At 40.6% G+C, this 17260-nt stretch overlaps 1 protein-coding gene across 5 annotated transcripts in view; it reads right to left on the bottom strand.

Moving 5' to 3' along the window:
- diaph2 (diaphanous-related formin 2) overlaps nt 1-17260 on the bottom strand; it is a 632555-nt gene that overhangs the window by 585152 nt on the left and 30143 nt on the right. The gene's annotated exons all lie outside the window — the stretch shown is intronic.

Here is a 17260-nt window from a genome sequence, read left to right as displayed (position 1 = left end):
GATTATAACCATTTTTACCCTTCATATGTTTGCCTTATTTGGCACAGAATGTATAAGATTCTCTCCAAACATGCCCTGTGTAAAAATTATTCATCCACCGAGGGTAACGAACGCAAAAGTGTCTGATTTCCATATTAGATTGTTTTCTGGCCATCTTATAATTGATGGCCTCAGTTTTACAGGACAGGAAGAGGCCCTTCATCCCAGTTTGCTGTCTTGAGGGTGGCTGTCTTTACCAGCTTTCTGGCAGTGAGTTCCCGACTCAGGCAACATGAGTGAACAAGCTTGACAAATCTACAAAAAAAACTACTTACGACCTCAAAATTGTGCCCCACCCCGTTATTGGCCTTTTTATAAAGGGAAGAAGTTTCTCCCTACCCAACATACCCCTCAATTAGATCTGCCTTCTCCTGATCAAAGGAATGCATCCCCACCAATCAAGCCTCTGTCTATAGCTGAAACTTTCCAGTTCAAGCAATACCTAGGTGAATCTTTCTACCTGCTTGAGTGCAAACACACCACCCCCATCGCATGGCAACCAGAACTGCATTCCATACTCCAGCTGCAGTTTAACTAGTTTTTGCCGCAACGTGTAACTTCTGTATTCACTTTAATCAAACCCTTCCACAATTTTAAAAACCACTATTTGGTGCCCCTCAGTCTCCAGTTTTAAACAGAAAAGAGTATTAGCTTGTCAACATTTTCTGCAGATGCAATCTCAGGCATCCCTTGTCATATATGTAAATCTCTCTCATGCACACACTCTATCATACAACCCATAGTGCTCTAAAATGCAGCAAGCAGTAACTAAAGTTGATATCAAAGTTTAGCATGACTTCAGTTTTCCGACATTATGCCCCCAGAATTAAAACCTTGTGCTTGGTTTGCTTCTATTTTGACCTTGCGAACTCATGGCACAACTTTTAGCAGGTGGTGTTATGTAGATTTTTTCATAGTTTAAAATAATAAATCAATAGCAACCAATAAGTGAAAGCATCAAGTTATTTCAAATGGTTGTCACGCACGAGTTCAACAAGAGGAATGTCCGAAGCACAGAATAACTGGTGCACAGCTTCAATAATAAGGGATCCTTCTTCATAAGCAGCTGTCACCAAAAGTCGAAGATTTAGACAAAATCCATTATATCATAGGCTATGAAAGAAGTTTATTTCAAGACTGACACTAAATACCCACCATTCTTCATGAAAATGCAACAGAATGACAAGAGATTAATCGCCCCTTTAGTGACCTAGCACAGAAACAATTCCTATGTTCTAAGAATTCCATGGTTAGCACTGCAGCCTCACATCGCCAGGACCCGGGTTCCACTCCAGCCTCGGGCGACTGTGTCTGTGTGGAGTTTGCACATTCTCCCCGTGTCTGCATGGGTTTCCTCCGGGTGCTCCGGTTTCCTCCCACAGTCCAAAGATGTGCGGGCTAGGTGGATCGGCCATGCTAAATTGCCCATAATGTTCAGGGGTATGTGGGCTATCGGGGGATGGGTCTGGGTGGGATGCTTCAAGGAGCAGTGTGGACTTGTTGGGCCAAAGGGCCTGTTTCCACACTGTAGGGAATCTAAACTAATCGTTGTTCACTGGCCTGGGCAATGCTTGAGCTCTCAAACAAAATTGTGTGTTGCTCCCACTCAAGACAACCTGATCATGTCTCTCTACACTTAACCTTTAGCACTTGGAGAATCAAATAAAGTTAACAGGTTTTGCTGCAACAATTTAAAAAGTGTCTCCACGTTCGGTTACCCCTCAACTCAGATCTTAAAAATTGCTTAATACAAGGATAAAATGAACAAAGGCAAATAACTGAGCTCCTAATTACTGCAAGAATAATCAGCACATTAAGGGCAGAACTGGGGACAAGCTGACAATAGGAAAAATGTAGAACTTTGCATTGGTTGGTAGTAGCTAATGTACCCTGAATGTAAGGACACAGTCATTAGGATATTATTGTGAGGAAGCTGAAAAATGAGTTAAGAACTACACAAGGAGTAGATGCAGAAACAGGACCATTCTGGCCTTCAAACCTGAAACATAGCCTATATCAGATCTTAGACTTCAATTCTATTTCTGCTCAACCTCCTTATCCTCAGATTTCTTGAAGAGCCAAGTAGGCATTTGTCTCAGACTTAAAATAACAAGACAATTGAGCATCCACCTTAGAGTAGAAATTCCAAAGATTTACAACTCTAAGTGAAGGCATTTCTCTTCAAAACTTATTCAGGACATTAAGCCTAGACTGCGCTGCTACAATCTAAACCCAAGTTGAAGAAATACTCTCAGGGTCCACCCTACCAAGCTGCCTCAGAAACCAGTAAGCTTCAACAAAATGATCTCCTATTCTTAAGTTTAAGTTTACAGGGTAGAAGCCCAATATTTTTCAGCCCACCATTGGGGAAACTCTCAAGCCAGCAACCTCCAGCTGAGCTTCATTTTATTTTCCTCTGATGCAAATATGTTCTTCCTCAAATACGGAGATGAAAACCGTGCACAGTACTTCAGGTGCAGTCTCAAGCCCTGTACAATTCCAGCACAACAACTTTATTCATTTTGTGGGATGTGGGAGTCGCCGAGTGGAATTGCTTGCCCGTCCCTAGTTGCCCTTGAGAAGGTGGTGGCAAGTTGCCTTCTTGAACCACTGCATTCCTCCTGTGCAAGCTGACCCACAATGCTATTAGGGAGGGAATTCCAGGATTTTGACCCAGAGACAGTGAGGGAACAGCGTTATATTTCCAAGACAGGATGGTGAGTGACTTGGAGGTGGTGGTTTTCCCATATATCTGTTGCCCTTGCCCTTTTGGATAGAAGCTGTCATGGGTTTGGAAGGTGCTGTCTGAGGATCTTTGGTGAACTTCTGCAGTGCATCTTGTAAGTAACACACATTCCTGCTGAGCAGTGGAGGGGGGAGTGGATGCAGTGCCAAATCAAGCAGGCTGCTTTGTCCTGGATGGCGTTAAGCTTCTTGAGTGTTGTTGGGGCTGCACTCATCTAGGCAAGTGGGGAGTATTCCATCACACTCCTGACTTGTGCCTTACAGATGGTGGACAGGCTTTGACAAGTCAGGAGGGGAGTTATGACCAAATTGAATAACTGCTCATTTCCAAATATCATACTATTTATACTATATTTATGCCCATTGATTAAATCTGCCTGCAGCTGTTGGTTGCTTCTTTATATCCTCCTCATTGTGAACATTGTTACACCATCTGTTTGTCCAAGTCATTAAGGGACACAAACAGGAATAGGCCTTTCAGCCCCTGAAGATCTTTCCACTATTCAAAGAGAACTTGATTTTCAATCTAATGACAACAGACTGCAAATGACAGCCTCCAGCTATCTTTGTGGCAAACTGACCAATTTCAAATTGCACTGTTTACTCCTAATCTTTGTTCTTGACCAAGCAGCCCTCAACCCACACTGATATTAAACCCAAATCCATGAGCTGTCATTTGTGCAATGACTTTCCACGTTTTTTTTTGGGGGGGGTGCGGTGGGCGGTGACGGCATGTGGAGGCACAGTGGTCAGCACTGTGATCAGAGATAATGGGAATTGCAGATGCTGGAGAATCAGAGATAACAAAGTGTGGAGCTGGATGAACACAGCAGGCCAAGCAGCATCTCAGGAGCACAAAAGCTGACACTTCGGGCCTAAACCCTTCATCAGAAAAGGGGGATGGGGTGGGGGGGGGGGGGGGGGGGGGGGGGGGTTCTGAAACAAATAGGGAGAGGGGGGGGGGGAGGTGGACCGAAGATGGATTTGCGGTGGGTAGGAGATCCCCTGAGGTTGGTCTGCAGGGAGGAGGGTAACTTCTTCAGGTACTGCTGCCTTACACCACCATGGATTCAATTCCAGCCTTGGGTGACAGTTATGTGGAGTTTGCATGATCTGTGTGGATCCTGCAGGGTGCTTCTGTTTCCTCTAGTCCAAAAAATGTGCAGATTAGGGTGGACTGGCCATGCTAAATTGGCCATTGGTGTCCAGAGACACACAAAAATAGTAGATAAGTCATGGGAAATGCAGAGTTAGGGGAATAGGGTAGGGGCTAGGTTTGGGCAGGATCCTGTTCACCTGGTGTAGAAATGATGGGCCTAATAGCCTCTTTCCTCTTGTCAGGATTCTACAAAATGTTTTTTTGGACTATACTACGTCTAATGGCTGACCTTCCCTCAGGTACAGGTGGAGTGGCTTTCATTCATTTGAATACTTACAACTTTCTCTTCAAAAGTTACTTTATGACACAGCTTTCCCCTTGTTTATATCAAATGGATCATTTCCATTTGAAATAAAGATTCTATTTTGAATTATTGTCCACAATTTTTACTGTTAAGCTACTTTTTATAAAGATATTAGGTTTAAAACTGTCCCTTAATTTCAGGTGAAAGTCCTAGAATGGGTTAATAATGTGAACTCATTCCAAACTTTGTCTAGAGACAGTTCTATGCAATTTGCTTGTTTTGGGAACAGAGGGCTGCGTTACTACTCAAAAACTCTGTGCCAGCTTTCACATCTGACACTTTCCCACACCAACTGCACATCCCTTAAAATGTTCCGCATCTTCAAAAACCCAGTGATTCTGTCTCAGACCTGCTCACTCACTGAGCTTCCAGTGCACTTAAATGAACAATTCCAAAGATTCACCACCCTCCAAATGAAGAATTCCCTTTCATCTCGGTCTCAAAATGACCTGCTGCTCATTCTGAGATTATGTTGCTTGATTTGAGAGTCACAAGTCAGGGGAAACATTCTACCTATAATCAACTGAGTCAAGTTGCACAATATTTTTCAATAAGATCACATTTCATTTTTCAAAAGTCTAGGAAATACGGATGCTGTTTCTTCAGGCCCTCCATCCCAAGGATTAAATTGGTGAAACTACTTTGAAGTCAGACTACAAAGTATAAAATTTCCTAAATAAGGGAACTAAAACTGTACTGTGCATCATGTTTAAAAGTAACATTGAGCTTGCAATTTCTAAACATAAGGAAAAAGACTTTTTCTGCTGTTTAATGTATCAGAAAGCTACCAAGTTATGGTCAGCCTAGAGAGAAACAGTCAACATTTCGACATATGAACTTGGCTTCTTCCTTTCCAGATGCTGCCAGACTTGCATTTCTCCACGATTTTACTTTTTATTTCATATTTCCAACATCCACATGACCATATTTTTTAAAATCAGCATTGACTAAACAAAGTCTTAAAGACTACGATTTCAGCGGGTCACTGGCAAATTCAATGTCCTAATAGTTATGGGTCTCTAGGGACCCCAAATCTTCCTCAGGTAGTTCACCATACAAATTGTACATTTAAATCACTAAGTGTAATGAGCTATACAGCGTAATGACCTATACTTTACTCAGACAAGAGTTCACTGACCAGTTCTCCCTTCAGCTGGTGAGAAGCCCAATAATGGCTGCAATTCAGCAAGAATTAACATTCCAGACTTTGCTAAAGGAAATAAAATAGATGGGATTCTGAGAAAGAACCACAGTTCAGATCTTCTGTAATTGTCAATCAACTCCTGCCGTTTGGTCTGCATATACATGTACATGGTGACATTGGTCAAGCAATTCAAAGATTTTTCAACATCTACAAATGCTCTTGAATGGTCAATTAAAATTGCAGTCAATTGCATAGAAATGCAGAAAACCAGAGGGTAAAAGCATCCTTATGGATAAAGTTTGAATTTACATTACGTATTCTACCAGAAAAAGACATGAATGACATGGAGGAAATTGCTGCGCTGTTCTAACTACATTTCTCCATCAGAATTTTCAAGCATTGAAGTTATTTACATCATGGCCATCACAACTGACAGTCAAACAACAAATAAGCAATTCCATGTACTCAAGTCAATTCAAACGTTAATGTTGGATAAAAAGGATTTTGCTCGATTACAATACTTTGCAAAGGCCGACACTTAAAGCTAATTAGCTCTCTACAAGTGGACACTAAAAGACTCTTAAGATGTACTAATAAGGTAGTCTTCCATGACAACCATGTACTCTTCAGGTTATTCCTGGATCTATCAAGATGAGAGAATGAAACAAAAACCTGCCCTTTATTTCTGATTGATGCTTAAGATGCTGCTTGGCCTGCTGTGTTCATCCAGCTCCACTCTTTGTTATCTCAAATATTCCAGCATCTGCAGTTCCCATTATCTCTGATGCTTGAATCATGCCTGGTTTATGGACCAAGAGCCCCTTCCCTATTATGTTTAAATGTTTCAGTTTGTATTAATTTGGACACTCAAAGTAGTTACAGCCACAAAACCATCAAGTATATGCTGTTTTATTTGAAGTTCTGCTCAGATGAAGTTGTTTAGAAATGATGTCAGGTACAAGAAACACCAGTTGTAACTGTAGCATCAAAAACCTGTTAATTAAAATCAAAAGATTACAAAGATTTTAGCATTGTATTGTGTACCATTCTGGTCACAGCATTATAAGGAGGATGTGGAAGCTTTGGAAAGGGTGCAGAGGAGATTTACTAGGATGTTGCCTGGTATGGAGGGAGTTCTATATAGCTCTTACGAGGAAAGGCTGAGGGACTTGAGGCTGTTTTCATTAGAGAGAAGGTGGTTGAGAGGTGACTTAATTGAAACATATAAAATAATCAGAGGGTTAGAGAGGGTGGATAGGGAGAGCCTTTTTCCTAGGATGGTGACGGCGAGCACGAGGGGGCATAGCTTTAAATTGAGGGCTGAAAGATATAGGACAGATGTCAGAGGTAGTTTCTTTACTCAGAGTAGTAAGGGAATGGAACGCTTTGCTTGCAACAGTAGTAGATTCGCCAACTTTAGGTACATTTAAGTCGTCATTGGACAAGCATTTGGACGTACATAGAATAGTGTAGGTTAGTTGGGCTTGAGATCGGTATGACAGGTCAGCACAACATCGAGGGCCGAAGGGCCTGTACTGTGCTGTAACGTTCCATGTTCCATGTTCCATTAATATACAACTTCAGCAATATTACACTACTTCCAGAACATTAATAAATTGAACAAAGATGCCGCTGTATTTCAACTGAGTATGTTTTGAAATCTGTTTTAAAATGACTGAGCATGTCACTTAAGACAAGACAAATGAAAAAAAGCAAATTCACCAAGTGCATTTAATACTTTTGTCAAGCTTCTTAAACAATGTTTTATCTGATCCAGTATCAAAAATGTTTCTCCCCCAACCCCCCACACACGGTCAAGAGACAAATCCAATGACTTGCCGAAAAAGAGATTCAAATATCATTGTAATAAAGTGTGAAGCTGGATGAACGCAGCAGACCAAGCAGCATCTCAGGAGCACAAAAGCTGACGTTTCAGGCCTAGACCCTTCAAATATCATTGCAAGTTGCACAGATGTTACAGGTGCAGTATCTAGCCTCTGCCACTAGAAGCCACCAGGCTTTTGCATACCTAAGCAACATGCAGTAGCACCATTCAGTACTACAGTACCATACAAGTTCATTACTAGACAGAATTGAAAATTTGATCTTCGCACTTAACCTTTTTGAAGTGTTGACTAGTGAATATATATATAGTCCTTTTTTCCCTCAAAGAGATTTGGGAATAGTTAGAAACAAAAAAATCAAATCTGTTCCGAATAGAAACCCAGTTCATGCAGAATAGAACTAGACAACTTTTAAACTGTATTTATTTACAGGAGATACACTTCGCAAGTATCTAGCTCCTAATCCAACACATTTTCAACCTGTCTCTAGTTATAAGGTGTAAAGTGAATGCTGAGTAAATGCCCACCACTTGTATCCCATGAAATCCAATTAAAATTTATTTAACAATCCTTAAATTTGGTATTGAAGTACAATTTCCCACATAACCACAGCTCAAGTAATTTCAAACAAAGATTAACTTCTACAGAAAGTGACACCTTTAAGAACCAGAACATTTAAACTCAATCTTCAAACTATTCTTGTTCTCTCCATTCCCTGTCTGATATTCCGATTGTTCAAAGGCCCTTCACATTGAGTGAACATAGAACTGTGCATAAACAAGACAGACTGGGAAAAAACTCTGGCTTGAACCAACAATTACACACTGCAATAAGAACCACTTCCATGTTTGCTCAGGATTAGGTTCAGAACTTTCCAACTATTAAATACTGTATTCTAACTCAGATGCAATATATCCAAGTCTAGCATTTCCTCAGAACAGAATCTGTTGGCATGTCTTAGGATCAGAAAAATTCTCTTCCCCCATTTCACTTAAAATGGTGTAGTGGCTAGCATGCAGAAGTCTGCACATCCCAAAAGATTTGATGGAACATTTTATAATACAACTGCAGTCACTAGACATCGACCTAATTTCCTTTCCAACTTGTTCCTCCCTTTGAAAACAGAATTTTTAGTATTTTAGCCAAGTGTGCTCAATACACAAGATAATCAAATGGTAACATTTTATAAAGAGGGTAGAATAGTTGATCCTAAATACTTAGCAACATGGAGCAGGCATTAGGCGAGAACAGAGAACCAGGGCTATCAAGTTCTTGGTAACTCAACATACTTCAGCTGAAATGTCACATTGGAACCCAAGCCAAAGATATTGCAACCCATCAGGAAGTTATCTGGACATATGACCAAAGGAGTCACACCAAGTTAGTGCACACGCAGGCTAACAGTCAGGAACACAAAGATGCTACTTAATTTCAACATGGGAGGGAACGCTAAGTGCAAAACTGAAGGAGCCTAAGCCCCTTCCTTTCCTTTTCCAACAAACACAACATCTGTCCTTCTGTGAAGATAAGTGCAAGGAATAGATGAGCAAACTGACCAGGGTACTTAACCTGGCTCTCTATTGATTGGAGGTGGTTAAAATGAAATAGAAATGATTTTAGCTCAAAAACCAAGCTGCAAAATTCTTTTGAATGCAGCTAAGTAACAAACAAAAAATGCCATGGAGGCTCAAACCACAATCACAATAGTTACAGTAGAATGGAGTAGAGCATAACTCAGCAAATTACAGCTGTACATAACAGCACCAAATCAGTAAACATGGGTGACTTTCATTCTCCTGAAGCAGACAAACCAAATTTGCAGGAATGCATGGGGGACAGGTTAATAGGGTATATTCAAAGCAATTTAAGATGTTTACTTTGAGGAACTGATATGGGGACAAGGAATTTAGATCCAAACTTGTTCAACTGCAGCAGGGCAGTAAAGGAGTCTCTGGGAATAAGTAGTTCGTAAAGCAAGCAACCATGCAGTCCTTCCAAGAAAGTACAGGATAAACACAAACAAGACATTTAAAAAGCCACAGAAGAATACTTTGCTTATAATCTTCACAGGGAGGAAACAAGAAAAATATGTTTCAAATTTTGGATACTTAAGAGCTTAATGAAATTGGGGAACTTAGAAATTAGCATTTGGTTTAAGTCATGGAGAAGTTAATGCACAAAAAGTTGAAACAGTTTGAATAGGGATTGTAACATAAATATAACAGGCATATTGGTCTCAAGTGTCCAGAATTTCCTCAATCCTCAAAAGGTGCCACAGATTAGAAGTAGCAAACTTAACGTCAGTTCAACATAGGAATAGAGAAAACAGGGAACATTTATGTTTGACAACAACTGCAGATGCTCTAAATCAGAAACAAAAACAGAAGTTATTGGAAAAGCTCAGCAGTCTGGCAGCAATGAAGAGAAACCCGAGTGAATGTTTTGGGTCTGGTGGCCCTTGCTCAGGACTGATGATAGCTAGGAACACGTTGATTTATATGCAGAAGACAAGAGTACATGATAACAGTATGGAGCTGGAGGAACACAACAGGCCGAGCAGGAACGTTAACATTTCAGGTGGGGACCTTTCATCAGAAATTGGGAGTGGTGGGGGCTCAAATAAAAAAGAGAGGGGAGGGATGGGGCTGGGAAAGGTAGGCGGAATGGTGATTGGTGAGTGCAGGTTGGCAGTTGTGGGGATTTGCCAGTGAGGTAAGAGAGAAGATGGCCAGGTTGTGTCAGGTCAAGGAGACAGGAACGAGGGAAGATTAGTTATGGGATGAGGCCAGGGGTGGGGAGATTTTGAAACTGCTAACATCCACATTTAGGCCATTGGGCTGAAGGTTCCCAAGGTGGAAAGAGGTGCTGCTCCTCCAGTTTCCAGGTGGCATCATTGTGACACTGGAGGCAGCCCAGGATGGATACGTCACCCAGGGAGTGGAGGAGGGAATTAAACTGTTTCGCGACCGTAAGGTGTTGTTTTGTCACAAACGAAACAGTGCAGGAGCTCTACAAAGCAGTCTCCAAGCCGCCACTTGGTCTCACCGATGTAGAGGCCGCCGCCGCATCTGGAGTAGCGGATACAACGGACCATTGATGGATGTGCAGGTGAACCTCTGCCTGATGTGAAAGGTTTGTTTGATACTTTGAATGGATGTTTCTGCCACTAACCTCTATCCAACACCATTCTCCGTCAACTATAATCTGACCATAGAACCAAAGATTATTTCCCTCCCTATCCCTATCTGCCTCTCTTAGGGAAGCTCTCTGCTCCATACTCATTAACCCCACCATCTTTCTCTGCAAAGGCAGGAAATGCCACAACTGTCCCTACACCACCTCTCCTCTTCCTTTCCTCCCCCAGCAGTTAAGGAAGCATTCATACACAAAGCCTTGTATTCACAGTCTGTCATTACACACTACCTGGTGTACGCCACTATCAGTCTCCATTAACCGCTATTCACTCATGAGCAGGTTATTATCCACTCCTTTATCCGTCCATCTGTTCTTATTTCTGTTTGGGCACTATTCCCACCCATCATTTACTCCTTATCCCCTCACTACCACCCTATCTTCTGCATATAATCTGACATTTTCCTAGCTACCATCAGCTCTGAGGAAGGGTCACTGGATCTACAACATTAACAGATTTCACTTCAGATGCTGAGCTTTTCAAACTGCTATTTTACGTGGCTAATTAACCTTATAATAGTAATAGGGAAAATGCTGAAAAACCTGTTACAATGGGCATTTGGATAGTGTCGAGACAGATTTATGAAATGGAAAGTAATGATTAACCAGTCACATTTGAGGTTGTAACTCGGTATATAGTGGATGCACTATATTTATTTTCAAATGTCATTCAATGAGATGCCCACAACTGATGGCTCATATTTCCTTCACTGTTCTCTTAGAATGATATGAGAGTTCATTAAGAGAAGGAAGGATAAGTGTGCTGGTTTCTAGTCGTTCATTGAATCAGACACCATGCAATGCACAAAGAAGCCTGTAGGCTGAATGCAATTTATCTTTGTCTAAACTTAACAGCAACTAGGAATTGACAAGGACAGTAACAGTGCCTACATACCAAGAACAATTTTAAAATAAATGAATATCATTAGTACAGATAGTTGTTAAGGTAGACTGAGGGCCCCAGATTGTGAAAGAATAATCAAATCACAGAAAATTGTGATAATGCAGAAAGATAAGGGATGAGCTATAGTTTCATCAAGCATAAAAGAGTAAGCTTCAAGGAGAAATGGTCTCCTCCTGTCTCTCTGAAGAAGGGTCTAGGCCCGAAACGTCAGCTTTTGTGCTCCTGAGATGCTGCTTGGCCTGCTGTGTTCATCCAGCCTCACATTTTATTATCTCTCTCCTCCTGCTCATATTTTTTTGTTCTTTTGAATCATCTGCTCATAGTCAAGCCATGAAGAATCAGACTGAACAGATTCAAAGAGGAATTTGTGGCTAAGATGAATGCAAAACTGGGCAACAATGAAATAATCATTCCTCTCAGGTTGTTGAGTAACAAATACAAAATCCAATCATTGGAGTAAATGAAAAGGGTTGAGGAGACGTGTACAGCTTGCTAGAGAAATAAAGAGTAGTTCTGAAAATATTAAATGAAATGTTAATGCTGGAAGATTGTCAATTAACCATTTTATTCTCCTAAATGTTGTACCAATTGACCTGCAAACTTAAGTTTGAATGTAATGCAAAAAGGTTACTTCAAATGGATTTGGCAAAACTAGTGAAACAAAATACAATATATTTCGTTTCCTATAAAGCTGCAGAAATCAAAGTTCAAACAAGCATGAAATCCTCTCCAGAAACTGCAGCCAAATATTAGAGCAAAGTTGTTACATTCCATTAGCTCTGCTACTCCATATTTTACAATGTTACCTATTTCTATACTGCAATGACAAAAAATTTGTGAACAGTCTGTGGAAGATGTACTGTACTGTTTTTAAAAATGCTACATTTTTCAAGGCTTAGCTAACCCAAAGTGAGGAGTGGCTTCATGTATGTACACTCGTACTTCATTACGGCTAGTTGAGATTTCTGGGTGTTTTATGAAAATTACATTCAAGGTAGTCAACTACAGCCAAGATACTTTCAAGTGTTTCAAAGTGTGATTGATTTGTGCTAAATACAAACTTTTTAAGTACCAGTTTTGTGATCTTGTAAACTTATGTTGACATTTAATTTCAGAATTTACAGAATTCAAATTTCATCTACTTCAGCAGGGTTTAAATCCATCTCGTTTGGATTAACAGCCCACTGACTATATCATTACGCTGCTACCTCCTCTATGACTGTTTAATTGTTGACAAAGAACAAAGTATAATTATGATTGTTGCAGTAAGGCACTGGAGAACATTATACTGTACTGTTTTCAAATAGGCATAGAGCAGAGATCCCCACAATTGTATTAGAACAAACCAAATCTACCATCAAGGAGATCAAATGCCAAACACAGACACCCTCATTGAGTTGCTCTAAAGACAAACAGAGCAACTAAAAATTAGAATCAAGTCACACATTGGAGACAGACTTAACATCTCAACTGCAGTATGTCTGTTTTCGCTGCTAAACCCTCAATCATTAATACTGGAACTTTGCCTTTACTGTTTTACTGGAGATATCAAAAACACAGAAGTCAGAACAAGATGTGCATTTTACTCCAGCATGTTAACAAAATTTGATGCTATATTTGAACCCAGAATACAGGTATTACATTAGATTGCAATTTTGGAATTCCAAACAGGGCCATTCATAATATGGTTAATAAGTTTGCGCAGGATGCCAAAATAGGTGACATAGTGAACAGTGAGGATCATCATCTCAAGAGTACAATCTTATCTTGATCAGATGGGCCAAAGGGCCGAGGAGTGGCAGACAGTGTTTAAATTTAGATAACTATTAGGTGTTGCATTTTAGTAAGGCAAACCAGGGAGGACTCAGTAAATTGTAGGGCCCTGGCGAGTGTTGCCGAATAGAGTCCTAGAGGGTGCAGGTTTATAGTTCCATGAAAGCAGAGTTACGAGTAGACAGGGTAGTGAAGGTAACATTTGTCACACTTGCCTTCATTGGCCAGAACATTGAGTATAGGAGTTGGGATGTCATGCTGAGGCTGTACAGGATAATGGTGTGGTCAATTTTGAAATACCACACACATTGCCATTTTATGGCAAGGACGTTGAATTTGAGAGGAAACAGAAAAAGGTTTACAAGGATGTTGTTAGGACTGGAAGATTTGCGCTATAAAGGAGAGACTGAATAGGTTGGAGTTTTCTTCCCCGGGATGGTCACAGCTTGAGGGGTGGCCATCTTTGCAGATGTTTATAGAATGAGGGAAATGAACAGGGTGAATAATCAAGGTCTCTTTTTCTTCCTCCTACCCCCACCAGCCCCAGAGTACAAAACTAGAGGACTCAGGTTTGAGGTGAGAAGGTATAGGTTTAAGGTTTAAAAATGAGGGGTACATTTTTCACTGAGGGCTCTCAGCATCTGGAAAGAGCAGCCAAAGGAAGTGGTGAAACCCAACACAATTACAACATCTAAAAGGACATCTGGATGGGTATATGGTTAGAAGGGTTTAAGAGGGATATGGACCAAATGCTGGAAAACTGGACTAGGTCAGATTGGGATGTCTGGTCAGCAGAGAGGAGTCAGGCCAAAAAGAGTCATACAACACAAAAACAGACTATATGTGCCACATAAAAATGTTATCACACAATGAGCAGCTCAGTGCTGAGCAGAATAGTTGGGATACAGAACTGACTAACAGAAAACAGAGGATAGATGGGTCATTTTCAGGTTGGCAAATTATAACGAGTGGGGTGTCACTCAGTGCAGCTACCTCAACTTAACATTTCATTTCATCATTTGGGAAAGGGATCCCATGTTGTACCATCAACAAATTTTGTTGCAAAGTTAAGTAGGTAAACAAGTTATGGAGAAGATAGAGTCTGCAAAGATGTATAGATGGGTTAAGTGAACAAAAAAATTGCAAATGAGTCTAAGTGGGAAGATGAGGCATTTCTACTTCAATCAGATGAGTACAAACACAGAGTACCAACACAGAAAATAGAACCAAGAGGTAGGCCATTCAATCCATCTAGGTTGCTCTACCATTCAAATATGATCTTGCTTGAGCCACCATCCCAAAGCCATTTCCTGCATTTTCCTTTACTGACTTAAAAGTCTATTAAAAAATTTTATGAAATATATTCAGTGACTTGCCTCCACACTCTTCTGTAGTAGAGAATTTCAAAAGATTCACTTGCCTTATAGTGAAAAATTATTTCCATATCTCAGTCCTAAAATGGTCTACCCTGCAACTTGAGGCAGTGTCGTCCAGTTGTAAACTCTCCAACCTGGGGAAACGTCCTCCCGGTATCTGATCTGTCCAACTCGGTTAGAATTTCATTTTTGCAGTAAGATCCACCTCAAATCCTTCTAAACTCTAGTAAATACAAGCCCAGTTTAACCAATCTCTGCACCAAAACAGTCCTGCCATTTCCAGTATCAACTTAGTGAACCTCTGCTGCACTCCTTTATGCTAAGATATCCTTTCTTGGGTAGGGAGACCAAAACTACATGCAATACTCCAGGTGAGGTTTCCACAGGGCCTGTATTAATTCTGAAAGACATTCCTACTTTAACTCAAAACATCCTGCAATGAAGGCAAATATACCATTTACAGTCCTCATTGTTTGTCCTTCATTGACTGGTATACAAGGATACCTAGATATCTTTGCACATCCACATTTCGCAGTATATCACCATTTAAGTAATACTCCATTCTGCTTTCACACCAGCGAATAACTTCACATTTAGCTATGTTGTACTAATTTGACTGGAGTCATTCAACTTGTCGAAATCACCTTGCGTTCTCCTCTCAACCCCACCTAGTTCTATGTTGCTAGCAAATTTGGAAATGTTGCATTTGGTTCCCCTAGCCAGATCTTATCTTTCATATATCATGAACAGCTGGGCCTAAGTACTAATTCTTGCAGTAACTCATTAGTCACTCCCCACCATTGAAAAAGATCCATTTTATTCCCACTTTGCGTCCAGTTAACCAATTCTCAATCCATGCCAATATGATCCTGTAAGCCATCTGCTTTAACTTAACCAACTAACTTGACATAAGTGACCTTATCGAAGCCTTCTGAAAATCCAAACACCAACACATTCATTGTTTCACATTTATTCAAAAACAAATTCCAGTGGATTTGTTAAAATGATCTGCCTTTCATTGAACACCAGAGAAGCTGGAGGAGCCAAATGGCCTTATTATGCTCCATGTGATGTCAGCTGGAGCCTCTGCTGGAACCCAGCTGTTTGGACACAAAGTACGACTAATATCAACTACTATGTTATGCTTTCCATCCTAAAATAATGCCAGTGACAATACCTCAGTATTAGTTAGCACAGCGATGATCAGTATAACACAAGGTCACCTCATCTCATCAGATGTAAGAATGCTTTAACAATGTGGAAATCAAATTTCTTGCTCCTCGTGGACATCTTTTTCCTGTCTCTCAAAGATTCAGTAGAGAATTATATTCAGAAGTTTAATCTGTCCAAATGTCTTTTCGTCTTGCTTGTAATATTTTTGACTGAAAAGAATTGAGCCAATCTATTGCAAGAAAGTCAGACAATTTATTCTTGAATATTGAACTTTTAAAGTAAATACATACCCTCAAGTGCAAAAATGACTTGATTTTTTTGAAATCAAAAATGAGGTATATAATAACCAAGGAGCATAATTTGTACTCAAAACTGCATAAGTATATGGGTCAAGGATCTTTTTGGGCTTTCAACGCATCCCAGAAACAAAGTAAAAAAGCTAAAGCATTCTCAACCCTTGAGCAAAAAATAATCACTACAATGGTAGGATTCATCTGTCTGGCCTGAGTTTAAGGCCACATAACGCATGAAAAGACACCAGAGCATTACAGCACAAATTGTTAACACATAATGCATGATCTTCAAGTCAAACCCATAGTCTCACTGTCATCTTATTTTCAAGAAAAGATAGCATTATCCAATATTGTTGATTTTGTTTTTAAACCTCCATACCATTTCAGACTATTTTCCAACTCCTATTCCCTCAACTATACATCCTCACATGCCACTTCCTGGAAGGGCTTCATTCCATTCTCCCAGTTTCTTGGTCTCAGTCACTTTTGTTCTGACGTTACCTCCTGCTGATGGGCCTCCAAAATATCCACTTCTCTTTCAAGTGAGAATTCCCCACTACTATGGTCAGTAGGACCCCTAGTCAAATCAGGTCCACATCCTACACTTATGCCGTCATCCCTTCTCTGCCCATCCAGAGCAATGACGAGGAACAGGGTGACCCGATTTACCATGCCACTAGTCTTTGCATCTCGATGATCATAAGCCCTTTTCCAGGACCTCCAATGGGATTGAGCAACCAGATATTCTCCAGCCCTCCTTTATCAGCATTCCGCATGAACCATTCCCTCTGAAGTATTCTAGTCCACTCTTTTTCCATTCCCAATACCACCCCACATCCCCACAACATTTTCCGTGCAACTGCAAAGGGGTGCGCTTACCTCGTCCCAATCCAAGGCTCTAGACGAATGTTCTAGGCAAAGCAACTGCTTGTACTTAAAAATCAATCTAGCCTTCTATAATCACTGTTCACAATATGGTCTACTCTACAACCGAAGATGAAAATGCAGACTGGGTGACTGCTTTACAGACCACCCACTAAAAATTACCCAGAGCTTCCAGTTGCCTATATTTCCGCAACCGCCCCCCATCCCCCACCAACCAAACACACCACTGTGTTCCCACTCCAACATTTCTGATACAGTGCGCCAGCGAGCCTTGGTGCCAGCTCAAAGAACATCTCGTTTTCCACTTAGACACCTTGTAGCCTCTGGGACACAAGTTCAATAACTTTAGAGCCCAATTCCTTCTTTCAACATTCTTGACCCACATCCACACCAAGTTCTGTTATGACATGTATGGATTGCTTCAGCACA

Source organism: Stegostoma tigrinum, chromosome 15 (genome assembly GCF_030684315.1).
Source record: "Stegostoma tigrinum isolate sSteTig4 chromosome 15, sSteTig4.hap1, whole genome shotgun sequence".
Classification (NCBI taxonomy): Eukaryota; Metazoa; Chordata; class Chondrichthyes; order Orectolobiformes; family Stegostomatidae; genus Stegostoma; species Stegostoma tigrinum.
This window is presented reverse-complemented; position numbering and strand designations above follow the sequence as displayed.